The following is a 12,617-nucleotide window of genomic DNA, read 5'->3' on the forward strand; positions in this document are numbered from 1 at the left end:
GCCACCAAGTCGAAATAAGGGAGCTGTGAAGATCAGTGTCCGGGAAGCTGTGGACCGTGTAGTCAAGTTTCATAAGGTTAGTGTGTCCTGATTTCCGTTTTTATCCATCAGCCTATAGGCAATAGTGTAATCCGCACTCCAAAAACAAACATTTCCGTCAAATGTCATGCCTTCCACTCCAAACAAAGGAACTATACAGGTGGATTGTCTTACAGTTAGTCCCATGACTGTTCAACATACAAAATGAATTGAGTAAAATTCAGGGAGGAAATACCTGAAAACATGCATATAGGTAAAGTCCCCCTCCACTCAAAAACATGTTTCTTTTCCTTTGAGCTTCACTGTGCAGAATGTTGTATGGGCAGATTTTCCGTGCTCGTTGAAAATCTGATTTTAAGAGGTGGGCCTACAAGCATGAGATGTGTGACACCGCAAATAGTTTGGCAACCAATCCTGGTCCCATATTCAACCTATCTGTGTGTGTGATCTGGAAAATCGAAGCCTCCAGTACACAGTGAGAATGGACTTTACAGCGAAGTAGGGGAGATCTTGTATCCAGCAGTGAATCTATTGAAATGAAACTTATATATAAGTGTATAAATTCAGGAGTTTTTAATCAGGGAAAAGGAACCTATGTCATTTTAAGGATTTTAACAAGTTAATTTAACTTTTTTGTGTGTGGGACAAACTATATCATACAAATTATTATTCAGACATCAGTATTTTATGTGCAGCTTAAAAGATGTCCAGGTTATTGTTATTTTCAGTTGTGCGTTTGTTTAGGAGTTTGCAGGGACATGTGATAAGGTAGATAACACAGACCATCTCTTTGATGTTTTATTTTCGTTGTGTGACTGTGCTACAAAAACATTCATTTTACATTTCAGGCTGAACAGAACCTGCATAGAAAAAAAGCCAACTGTGCTATCAAAGGTTTTTGTTGGAGTCTGACCTATCCATCAAAATGTGATGTACAGTGTAGTTATATTTGAGTTTATTGTTATCTCACAGTCATGTCGCAGCCTTCAGGAGTACTCCGGTCCAGATCAGCGGAGGCAACCCTACATCCTAGCAGTTGGGACCACAAGAAACAGCATCCATGAGTACTACATTGCGTTGGATGGTGAGCTCCTTCCCTGCAAGGACAAGTCTTCCCTGTCAGCTTTTGAGGAACTTTTTAAAGCACATTATGGGTTTGGGATCTCCTATGACCAGGCCTTAAACGGCATGTACACATTTGTGCAGACCACCTTCTACAACTTTGATGTAGGTCTTTCTCACAAAACTCCCTGAGTCAAAGACCTTAGGGCTAAGCTCCTCAACTAATGTTAAGATGCTTTGGTTGTGTCAGGTCCAAAACTGACACTCGCAGCAAACACTGTTAAATAAACACATGAGACATCAGTTAAGGTTGTTAAAACTTGCAAGGAGAGAGTGCAGGAGACAGTGCAGTTACAATGCCCCCACAATCTCTGCCTGTCCCGCGCACCTCCCTTTCTTTTTATTAATTTTAGGATGCCCTAATCACATAAGCACGAGTCAGCATAGAGGGAGGGGATTGTGAGGCTGCTCGTGTCCTCTAAAGTACATAGTTGCTTTATATGTATATTTGTTGGTGTGTGAGGAGTGTGGAGGAGTCTTCCTGCACGTGCGTCCTTCGGTGGTCATGTTGCGGAGTGTTGTCCTGAGAACGTGTTCGCCCACACGTTCTCAGGGAGTAGTTTCTCATACCAAATATCTGTACAATCATAATAATCTGTTGCTTAAACAGACAGTTTCTACCAGTTATTTTCCATACACGATTAGGATATGGTAGACAATGATAATGACTGTGTATTTAAAAATATATACATTTATTTACATTTAATTCTAACAGGTTGCAAGTCCACTTTTGTCACCATGCAACAGTTGGTCCGTCATCTCAAGCTTTCACATACATTTTATCCTGGTAAGAAGTTCAATTGTTGTGTGAGAAGAATGGATGCCACCAGAGATTTTGCACTTTTTCAGGCTTCAGGAAACATCTCTATAGCAAACATAGCGCTGATAGTGATGAGGCCAAATGCTCCCCTATGCCCAATGTATTTTGTGGGTTGGTTGAGGTTGCTACTGATTAGATTGTATCTAAGTAAAATAAGTAAAAGTGAAAATAAATGCATGTTTTCAAGAATCTAATGTGTACTTTCAATTCCTTAAGTGTTAACGATTCACCCCAAAATAGTTTGTTTGGTGTACACCAGCTAAGCAGTGCTGAAACATTGTTAAAAATGATCATGGAGTACATTTTCTCTCTCAAAGTGTTGAATAATCAGCTCTGCAAATTGATACTAAAACACTGTCTAAGAGTACATTTTTAACTCTCTGAGGGTTCTAAGCTTACACTGCACGTGTTGGAAAGCACTCAAACATTGTTATAAAGTACCAGTTATAGAGTATATTTAGACTCCCGAAGTGTTCAAATCTAAGTCTTTATTTGGAGTATATATTTACATTTTTTGACTGTTCAGAGAATCCCTAACTCTTGAACCTATATATACACCGAAACTGGTGTTAAAATGGAAGAAATGGCTTCAGCGGGAACCCGGGTGGTACTGGCATTGGCGGGACCCCCAAAGAGGCCAGAGATGGCTTCGGCGGGACCCCCGTGGTAGTGGCGTCTGCGGGACCCCCGAAGAGGTAGGAGGTGACTTTGGCGGGACCCCCGGTGGTACTGGCATCGGCGGGACACCCGAAGAGGCAGAAGATGTCTTCGGCGGGACTCCCGGTAGTACTGGCGTTGGCGGGACCACCAACGGGACATGAACTACAGTCAGCGGGACATGAGTTTTAGTCGGCGGGACCACCGATGGGAAAGGTGTTGGCGGGACCAACGACGGAACATGAGCTTGAGTCGGCGGGACCCCCGACTGGACAGGGACATGGGTCGGTGGGACCACTGACTGGACAAGGACATGGGTCGGCGGGACCCCCGACTGGACAGGGACATGGATTGGCGGGACCACCAACGGAACAGATGTCGGAGGGACCACCAACCTGACAGGAGTTGGCAGGAGTTGGCGGGAGTTGGCGGGACCACCAACGGAACAGGTGACGGCGGAGCCCCCATTGGAATGGGTGACGGCGGGACCCCCGACGGAACAGGAGCAGGTGTTGGCGGGACCCCCATCAGAACAGGAGCAGGTGTTGGCGGGACTCCCGGCAGAACAGGTTTCGGTGGGACCCTCGATGGGAGAGGATCATAAGTCGGTGGGACCCACGACGAGACAGGAGAGGGCCGAACCCCCGACAGGACAGGAGGGGCTGGATTAGGCCGGACCGCAGCTGGAAGCATGGCGGCCGGGCTTGGGCATGGAACTGTGGCGGTTGGGACTCGGCCTGGAAACAGCATGGAGGCCGGGGCAAGGCCTTGAAACGTCATGGAGGCCGGAGCAAGGCCTGGACACATGGCAGCCGGAACTGGAGCCATAGACATGGCTGCAGGAGGTGGAGGCGTAGTGGCTGGGGCTTGAGCCGGAAGTGTGACTGCTGTGACACAAGGTTTAAGGAAAGGGTGCAGGTTTTCTGGGGAAGTGACAAATGTCCTTAAATATTCCGGCAGTGAGCTCTCTAACCATGGCTTATCTGTCAATTCCAGGCATGCACGAAGAAGAGCTGCATCCTGAGCCTCTTTAGAAACTGTTCTCCTCCACTCTCCATAAATACATAAAATGTTGTACGAATACTCCACAAGAGCACCCTCAAAAAGGTAATGCTCGGTCCATTTCTGGTTTGTTCGTACTGTCAAGGTTGGGAGGGACAAGACCCAATTGCAGTAAGAAGGAGGTATTCAGGGTTTAACAAAAAGCGAGCTTTATTCTAATGAAAAGCTGTTAACAAAACCAGTGGCGGACCTAGCAATTTGGGGGCCTAAGGCGAACAAAGCCAGGGGCCCTCTTCATCCATTTTATAACACAAAAAAAACAGGAGGGTCCACCTCAAAGGCACGTATCAGTATACGACCTTACACTAAATTACGACAGGGTGAACCGAATGACACAATACAGTTTCAGATATATAAGACCAGTGTATGTCAAAATGCCAAATATTGATTTTTCAGAAGAAATCACAACAGACACGTGGGTCTATCTGTGCGTGTGCATGAGAGAGAGAGAGAGAGAGAGAGAGAGAGAGAGAGAGAGAGAGACTGTGTGTGTGTGTGTGTGTGTGTGAAAATGAAAATGAAAAGATACATCCATATTCATTTTTGCTCATGTTTTCCATTGCATACATGTCAAAGAAAGAAAGTCCTACTGGTTGCTTTAACTTCTCACTGGTCTTCACACATAGGTGAGGTGTCATCCAGCACTAGTGCTAGTGCCAATTCAGCAGCATCACTTTCGTGGTCAGAAGGAGGGGGTCTATTTGGCCTATTCACCACATCTCCGTCTTCTTTATCGTCATAATCACTCTGGCATTCGGTCAGAATAAGTTCCTCGGCCAACTCCACTGAACTGTCTGCTGACTTTGGAACCACGCGTTTTTCCCTTCATTATTCCCACGTTGTGTTACTAGTGCTAGCCCGCTGGAACTAGGCTCAGAGTCTGAGATAGCGATTTCTGGCTCAACGTTTTTGTCAAACAGGGGGGTTGGGGCTTTCTGATGTTTTTTCGTTATTTATTTTTTGTTACTGTTATTTATTTGTTTAAAATGCTATTATAATTTACAATGATAATGGTGTGGGCGCTACTGGCCTGTGGCCGTGGCTGGTTGGGGGCCTCCTGGATCAGGAGGGCCTAAGGCAATCGCCTACTCCGCCTTAATGGTAGGTCACAGGCCACTGAACAAAACACAAAACTAAGGAAGCAGGCGAAGTACAAACAAAAGGTAAAAGTATCAAAACAAAACTATAACAAACCACAAAGGAGAAGTTGGACAAGGGAGGGCAGACGATAGAGATCCAGACATGACATGAAGTCCAACTCATGGTAAGGGTGATGGGGGAAAAGCAACGACGAACGAAAAAGGAGTAAAAGGAAAGACAAGACTAAATACACAGAAGGGTAATCACAGGACAAGACACAGCTGGGGAGGGGAGGAGAAACACAAGGGAAACAGGTGATCATAATGAGACAATCAGACACAGGAGGGCAAACACAGGAAGTGACACCAGACAAGACACAAGGAGGAAGATACATTTACAAATAAAACTAACAAAAACCCTATAACCATGACACATGGTGAATAATGAGTACTTTGATTTGATATACTTGAGGTACATTTAGCTGGCAATACTTGTACTGTTATTAAAGCTAACAGCCAGCTAAACTCATCTCTTCAACAAATCCCCCAAGGAAGAGGCAGGTCTTGTAGTTAGCGAGGTTTATTGAAAAGAAGGTAAAACTGAAATAAATACAAATACAGCAGGTAAGTGTAAATAATATCTAAACATCAGATAAGCACCAAATAATAAGGTAAGTATTACAAATATCTATGCAGATAGATAGGACAAATAAGTAACTAAATGCTATACTTAGCTTAGCTTCCATGCTAATAAGGTCAATGGTAAATCACACACAGGAATTGCTAACATTAGCTGAGTCACACATCATTTCCAGTACAATAACTGCATTACTGTGTCCACATGAATTCACTTCTTTTCTCATGAAAAGTTCGCCTAAACTATGTATTTACTCATTAACTTCTTCTTTCTACAGGTTAATCAACACAAATGTACTTACTGGCAATGCCACACCAAAATAGAAAGATAATGTTCAGAGGAGCTGAGCTGACATGTGACCTTCACCTTGAACAACTGAAAAATGACTATTCCCAGAACAGGAAGTGACATCATACCCCAATCTAAGAAATTACTGTGTCAAAATAAAAGTCACTATCAAAAATATATTCCCCTTGACATCACAATACTTCTATACTTCAACTGAAGTAACATTTTAATTCAGGACTTTCACTTGAAATGAAATATTTTCCAACCAAAGTATTTCTATTTGTATTTAAGTAAAGGAAGTACTTGTACCACCACTGGTCAGTGGCACATGTCAGTAAATGAGTGGAACTCCACAGTAATGTAGTTGAAATGTGCATTACAATGACAAGCTGTTTATTAATTACACAGGCCATCAGCATTGGCAGTGGCATGTGTAAGTAAGAATCAATACATACTTATGAGAGGTGCAATGTTTATGATTGGAACATTAGCCACAAGCCAGAACAATGGAAAAACAACTGAGATTCATCCTCTGCTACCTGACAATAAGTATCAGTCATAGTCCATCTATCATGATCCTTGTTTCGTATCCGTCATGTCTTTGTGTTGTGTTTTTTATTTGAAATGTTTTCCCCACTTCTGTCATGTTAAGCTTCACTTCCTGTCTGCGTTTCCTTCCTGTGCCTGATTGCGTTATTGTGTTCACCTGTTGTTCCAGCTGTCTTTTGTCTTGTGATTACCCATGTGTATTTAGTCCCTGTTTCCCTTTTGTCGTCGTCATTTCTTCCCTGATCTTGTCCAAGATACCTGCCTGTTCCTGTCGCCCTTCATGTCTGAAGCGAAGTGTTTTTCATGTCCTGTGTTCCCCATGCTTCATGTTTTCATCAACAGCTTTTGAATAAAGCTCGCGTTTTGTTTTTGACCCTTACCTGCTTCCCCTTGATTTACTGCACTTGGGTCCTGTTTCCCCAACCCTGACAGAACGACCGAACACGATATGGATCCAGCAGTACTTTTTGAGGATTCTATTGTGGAGTATTCATACCACATTTTATGTATTTATGGAGAGTGGTGGAGAGCAGGTTCTAAAGAGGCTCAGGATACAGCTCTTCTTCGTGCACGCCGGGAATTGGCAGATAGGCCTACTACAACACTGGTGTCTGGTTGATTGCACAAGTGGGTCTGGAGAAAAGTGATACCACATGCCAGATAATCAATGCACTTTGATGGAGAACATGGAGAAGAGAAATAAAAATTATTGATGAAAACACGAGTGAACCTTTAATCATTTGATTTGAGTGGCGGCTCCTGAAAAAATTCTCAGGGGGGGGATTTTTTTTCTGATAATGACCCATTCAATAAGTACATTAAGCAAGACCATATCAATTTGTTGTTAGATGATTAACTCAGACAGAGATCCCTCTTGTGTCACTAGATGGCAACACAGAAATATTTCCCCCCTAGCTACATAAGGTACAGGTGGAAAGCTATGGAAGAAAGTTGCAGAGTCAAGACTGCTATCATACACTTCAGCAGATCGTTTTGAACAGTCTTTGATGTGCCCTTGAACACCGTAGCATATTTTAGATGCTCATCAAAAACTTCATCCAACTGTGCCACGAAGTCGATCAGTCCGAGAAAAATGCCAGGGTTGGTGGAGCCCTCAGTTTCATCTTTGCCCCGCAAAGCTAGCTCAAACATATGGGGTCAGATCAGTCTCATAATTCACGAATGCACACGGAAGGATTCACACTTGTATTTCATGATCCGCAAAAGTATTCACACTTGTATTTTCAATGCACACACAAATGTGTGATTGTAGCGGGGTTCTACTTCATACCTCCACAAACACAGGCATAGTCGGAGAAGTAGTGATGTTATTTTATTTTGCCGGTCTCCCAAAGTGAAAAACAACTATTTACAACACAAAAATGAAAATAGTGGAAAAAGACTGGAAACATAAATAGTTTACCCTGTAACACAAGTATTCACCACAAATGGAGTTCCTCATTAACTCTGACATATCATAACGCTTAAACCAGGGGTCTTCAACGTTTTTCAGGCCAGGGACCCCCAAACTGATGGAGAGTTGGAGCAGGGACCCCCTACTATTAATATGGCATACAATTGTGTTTTATATTAAACGGGGCCTAGTGCAGTGTGTAAACATAGATACTGTTATTGTACATTCAATACTAAGCTATTCAAATAATACACAGGTTAATATATTCATGTTTTTATTTTAAACAAGTGCAAGGTACAGTGTGGCCGTACCACTGCCATTTATGAACATATATCTTGCACACAACACAGGGCTATTAAAATAAATCACAATAAAAGTTTGAACTTTAAACAAGTGCAAGGTGCAGAGTGGCTGTGCCACTGTCATTTATAAACAAACACTGAGCTATGAGATTTTAACACTAAACATGCATGTAGATGGGACAATGAATCCTCAAACCATCTGTGGATGGCACACGTACTCTCACATCAGTGAGATGTCTGACCCTGATGAGCAGCACACAGCTGATCCAGCCTTGGACGGATGGAGGTTGTCAGGCAGAGGGTCATATCAGCCTCAGGCTGCAGCCTTGACCTGTATTTGTTTTTCAAGTAAGTCAGTGAGGAAAATCCACTTTCGCAAAGATAGGTTGTGGCAAAGGGCAAAAGGCTCATCATGGCTTTTCCTGCCAATTGCGGAAAGTCTTTCTGGCAAGAGATCCAGAACTGGGTGAGTGGTTTTGTGTCATATGTCTGAACGTACTGTCAGTGGATAGTTTGATTAGCTGATCCTCCTCCGTCACTGTCAGGTGTGTGCCGTCTGCTGCGTTGTCTGTGAATGGAAACAGTATCCATGTCTTGTCCCTGCGCCAGGAGTCAGCCTCAGAAAAGTAGTGCCCAAATTGTCCCTCGAGCGCCTCCAAATGCGCAAGAATTGCGCGTGTAATGGGGGGCGAGAGCACAGCAGAATCTCCCAGCTCATCCACTGATGGAAACATGGAAAATATTTCCTCCCCGATGCGCTCCCTCCACCTTTTGATTTTTTTTAGAAAGCCTTCCATTTTGTCATACAGTTGAATGGCATGGGTATTGCGGCCTTGCATTGAACTGTTCAGTTTGTTCAGCTCAGCGAAAACATCAGCAAGATAGGCAAGTTTGGTGACCCAAACATTGTCACTGAAAAGTGCAGCCAGCTCTGTGCGCTTTTGGAGAAGTAAAAACTCCCGAATAGACTTGCGCAATTCCAGCACACGTGACAACACTGTTCCACGTGAAAGCCACCGAACCTCGGAATGGTAGAGTAGCGCAGTGTGTTCTTCTCCCTCAGCAGCACAGAGATTCGAGAAGAGACGTGTTTGCAATGCGCTCTTCTTGACTAGGTTGACTACTTTCACTACCGAGTCCATGACATCTGCCAATTCAGCGCTCATATCTTTGGCAACAAGTGACTCCCTGTGTAGCATGCGGTGCGTCCAAATCACTTGCGGAGACACATCCCTTACAAGCGCGATTAGTCCACTTTTTAAACCAGCCATGGCTCTTGCACCGTCAGTGCACAGCGCAATATATTTTGTCCACGGAATGTCATTCTCTCTGAAAAAAACATCGATCACTTTGAAGATTTCAGAACTAGTTGTGCGTTGAGGGAGGCACTTACAAAACAAAAATTCCTCCTGCATTTCCTTATCATCGACAAAGCGCACAAACGCCAGAAGCTGGGCGTCCTTCGACACATCTGTTGACTCGTCTAATTGTAACGCAAATGCATCTGCCAACCTCAGCTTCTCTATCAGTTGCATCCTCACATCAGATGCCATCTCGTCTATACGGCGAGCTATGGTTGTGTCCGACACTGGACTGGTATTTTTTTCAGTTTATTAATGTCAATATCATTTCCATACATGGTTTTACACATATCGGTTGCTGAAGGCAATATTAAATCCTCTGCAAGTGTGTATGGCTGTTTCTTCTGGGCAATCCGAAGAGCAATTTGATAAGAGCATTTCAAAGCTAGCTCCCCAACTTTGGCTGATTTTCTGATCAATGTCTGTTGACCTTGGAGGGATTTGAGGCTAGCTTGGAAGTATTCAACAGGTTTGTCTTTTAAGTGGCTGTGTGTTGTCTCCAAGTGACGCTGCAGCTTTGATGGCTTCATAGATTCATTTGAAAGAACAGTAGAGCAAATGACACACATTGGAAACTCAATGCCATCTGTCTCCTTAAAGGTAAACCCGAACTTCAGATAATGATCTGAATATTTTCGTGTCTTCTCCCTTTTGCGCTTACCCTTATTAGCTGCAACATCTGCAGGCGCAGCAGGTTCTGCCTCGTCACTTGCATGTTCACTGGTGGATGGTATCTCGCTTGTGCTTGTTGATTTTTTCGCTCGAGTTACAAAACGATCCATTTTATATGTATGGTCTTCTCAATAATGTCGCTGCGTGCATCCCTGTGTCTGGGTCTTCAGTAAACTGGGGCCTGAATAGGCTCTCGTCCAATCACGGGGAACCTGACAGAGCCAGCGCATAGACATAATATTATGTCTATGAGCCAGCGTGTGTCACACGCAGGGCTCCGAACCGGTTCAAGGAACGAAAACGAAAACCGAAAACGAACGGAATTTTACGAGGAACGGAAACGGAAACGAAAACGAAATGGTCTTCAACTGTTCCGGAACAGAATTGTTATTCTGAAATCCACAAAACCGGTTAATAACGTTTTTTTTCGTTCTCAAAACTTTTATAAAATTTCACAAAAGCATAGCCTTTGTCAGGGGAAAAAAAGACTACTTCCGGTTGAACGTTCACTTCGCTGCCCGCTAGGCTCAATGCAGGCTGCTGTCACGAATCACACCCCAGCGAGAGGCGATGCTTTTGAAGCTGAGCTATATAAAACATCAACAAAGGTAACTGAGTTTAATTAACCGAGTCCACAATAATAACGTTAACTTAGCAGTAACTCACTACAAGGTTACAAATATAAATATATAAATATAAAATCTATGTATTAGACATTTCTAGCAGCGAAAAACGAATCAGCTACACTGTTAATGTGAGCTAACTAGCCAACATTAGCTATATAGCCAATTAGGACTTAATGTTAGCTGGCTAGTTTGGTTGTTACGGATTGAATGCTTACATTTATTTTGGCTTTTACGTGTTGTTTAGATGGGACGGAACCAGGAAAACCCGATGAGAAAACATTTCTCATTTAATGCGGCGTCCAACAAATCTACCTGCCAAGTCGAGGGCTGCGGGATAGAAATCATTGGGAATCACGGCGGCAACCTGCAGAGACATATTCAAAGACGACATCCAGAGTTGTTCGAGAAGTCACTACAAGACCTTCAAAATCCAAACAAGAGGCCAGCTGCGGATGGGCAAAATACTTTGGACTCGGTCATGGTGAAAAAGCCCAGACAGGCCCAAGTGGCATTAACCCCTGAAACCCTCAAAGAGGCGTGCTTAGAGCTAGTCACGGTTAACGGTAGACCCTTTTCATTGATGGAAGATTCGGGATTTAGAAAAATAATCGACCCAATACAGAACGCCATGGGGAAAAATGTTACAATCAATTCATCGAACATTCGTGATATGGTGTCAGAGATTGCTCAGGACGAAAGGGAAAAGCTCGAGACTGAACTGAGCGGGAGGCTTCTGATGCTGAAAATAGATTCTGCAACATGTAGAGACCGGTCTGTGCTGGGTATTAACGTGCAGTACTCTGACGGAAAGGGGGTTGTGTTGCGGACCCTGGCAGTGAGAGATCTGACAGAACGGCACACGTCTGAGTACATATCATCTGTGGTGATGGACGTCTTGCGTCAATATAACATTAGCTTGCAACAGGTGTATTCAGTCACTTCTGATAATGGGGCGAATATGCTTAAAGCCGTGAGCTTACTGTCAGATATCCAAGAGAGAGCTGTGAGCAACGAAGATGCAACCTGCGAGGAGACAGAGGAGATCGGGGAGGATGTGGAAATGGTTGGGGAGGATGAGGGGAGCCAGGAGGAGCCAATCCTTCAACTCGATTCTGTGTCGCACGGTCATGTGTTGCGTAGTGTAAGATGTGCGGCGCATACTCTACAGTTGGCCGTTGACGATTCATTAAAACAAGCGTCCAACATCATAGCAAAGGCAAGACGTGTAGCAAAACGATTGCGCTCGCAGAATGTGGTGTGTGTTCTGAAGAGAATGGGGCACAAGAGAGCAATTGTGGATTGTGCAACTCGCTGGCACTCCACTCATGATATGCTCCAGCGGCTGCTCGAGCTTAAGACCTTTTGTGAAGACATGGCCCCAACCATCCCCGATCTACATCTAAGTGAATCTGAATGGGAATATGTGTCCAACACAGTAGATGCACTGAAACCCGCGAAAATCGCCACTAAATGTCTCCAGTCTGATCAGCTAACTGCGGGTGAGTTCTACGGCATATGGCTCAAATGTTCACTGGACACAGAAAAACTAGCAAGCCCCTTTGCGAGAAAGGTAGCCCAGTGCATCAAAGCACGCCAGAGCACATTATTTGACAATGACGCATTCATAGCTGCTGTATTCCTCGATCCTAGATATCGATTGTTTTTGACCGAATGTCAGACCGAGAAGGAGAAAATACACCTGTACCGTACATGGGAGGCAATACAGAACCTAGAACCACGCAATGCAGCCAGCGGCTCCGATGTGTGCGCAGCAGCCTCCCCTACTCAATCTCAGACATCATCTGACGACGAAATCGAGCACCTTTTGATGGAAAAAGAGAGAGACACCAGCTCAACACAGCGACGCCCCCACGTCTCCATCGTGTCACTCTTGGATACATACTCCAAAGAAGCCCGTCTAAGGCGCACCGAAGATCTGTTTCAGTACTGGGCTAGGTATTCTGTATCCAACCCCGACCTGTACAAGCT

The sequence above is a fragment of the Eleginops maclovinus genome, chromosome 8, assembly GCF_036324505.1.
Source record: "Eleginops maclovinus isolate JMC-PN-2008 ecotype Puerto Natales chromosome 8, JC_Emac_rtc_rv5, whole genome shotgun sequence".
Lineage (NCBI taxonomy): Eukaryota > Metazoa > Chordata > Actinopteri > Perciformes > Eleginopidae > Eleginops > Eleginops maclovinus.